Raw genomic sequence first — 2,013 nt, forward strand, 5'->3', positions numbered from 1 at the left:
TCAACTCGAGCCCCCCCCCAACGATCGGTCTGGTCAAGCCCCCCCCACCCCCATCGGCCAAAGCTCGCCGGGCAGTCGGACCAAAAAAAAATAATAGCCTAGTTTTCCCACCCCAGCCATTTTCGGCCATTTTGAAGTCCCAATTTTTTTTTAAATCTCATTTTGGGAGGAGGGGACACCCCCCCCCATACCCACCCCTAGCTCTGGCCTTGTGTACTGTAATGTATAACAGACACTACTCTTCACATTGTGTTCGTCCAATCAGATGATGTGTTATAAAAATACTATTGATCAATAAAAGTTACAACTTATGAAATAAAGACAAATAAATATAAATTTTAAAGTATAATAATTGCAATGACATGTGCTGAAATAATTTCTTGTGACAAATTAACTGTTATCATTTGCTATATATTCAGTTGTGATAATTGTGATGTTGATTCAAATAAAAATTATTAGTAAGGCCGATATTATGCTTAATTGTATACCGTATATTTTTTCGCACCGGCATTATGAGCATATATTAAACGTTGGATGAAAAAAAAATTGAAAATCCTTGATTGACTTCCGACATAATAAAATGATTTTAAAACATTTGTGTTTGAAGATCAAAAAATAGCCAAGGAATAACAAAAGCGGCATGGCCACTGTGATCCACGAGGATGTGCTATAATAATTAATTTGCATACTGTAATAACCGAGGAACTGATGCCTTTTGTATTTCTAAATAATGTGTATAAACATCTGCAAAGAGCTTTCGTAAGGTCAGTTTTTATAGATTTTTCAAGTGTTCAACACTATAATTGTTCCACACATATTACTAAAAGACTAATTTGAGCTTGATTTCGTTTCTAGAATTTTGTCATGTATTTAATTTCTTGACCACAGCGAGTTAAATGTAATTATATAACGTCAACAGTTAGTAGCTTAAGTATTGGTGTTTAGTAAGGATGTGTTTTGTCTCCGTTTTATATTCAAGTTGTTTTAAGATCTTGGATCCTCACTGTAAAATTATAAAATACGCAGATGATACTGTAAGTAGTGGATTTATTGACAACAATGAAACTATATTATTTTAATGAAGTTAAAATATTTCTTGAATGGTGCCAGCTCAATCATCTTATATTGAACGCTAACAACTGAAGAAATTATCTGATTTTGGCAAAGCAAACAGTGCTTATGATATATACCAGGCACTGTTGTTGATAATAAGCTTATATGGGGTAAACAAAACAAGATTACTTACAAAAGGAAACTAAGCAAAGTTGTATTTTCTAAGAAAACTTAAGAAGAACTGTGTAGACAATAACATTCTTATCTTGTTTTATAAAGCAATAAAACAGTGTTTTAACTTACTGTCTGTACATATAAAAGCCTAACAAAACAATGAAGAAGCACAGACACGAAGGGGCGCTTAGTAGGGGCGAAGAAAGTCTTTGGTCAAGTTCCTAGTCCACATATTAAGCTAAGCGCCCATATGTTTGATGGACATGTGCGCTATATAAAACTACATTATTATCCGACCAACATGTTAAAGAGAAACATTGTAATGTTTGTCATTTCTAGCAAGGACATTTATATTTTCTTTGCTTTTGGCGGCTTCTGGGAAATTGGATAGAGGCAAAAAGTTTAACAGTGTATTACATTGCAGTTACAAAAAAGAAAAACCAAAACACAGCTTTTTACGGTATAGAATTTAGGTATCTCAAAACAGGTCCAGTCAGTGCTAATGGTGACATTAATGTACCTGTCGAATATGCTGGGGTGATATTATTTTGCACAGTCACATAGAAAATGTTTGGATTGTGAACAACACGGGACGTTCTTAACTACGTATATTATAACAGTGTTAAGTGAGGTTTCCATAAAATCGCTACATGCTGTTGATAACAGCTTTTGGATGGTTGCTCTGGATCAGCCTTACACAGCGCATGCGCATCGATTACAGTGAAAACATTGAGCAACTTTTACGGAAACCAGGCTTTATTATGGATTTGATACACAAAACAGCAT

The sequence above is a fragment of the Anneissia japonica genome, unplaced genomic scaffold, assembly GCF_011630105.1.
Source record: "Anneissia japonica isolate Jap-2015-1 unplaced genomic scaffold, ASM1163010v1 scaffold287942_len87506_cov169, whole genome shotgun sequence".
NCBI classification, from domain to species: Eukaryota; Metazoa; Echinodermata; class Crinoidea; order Comatulida; family Comatulidae; genus Anneissia; species Anneissia japonica.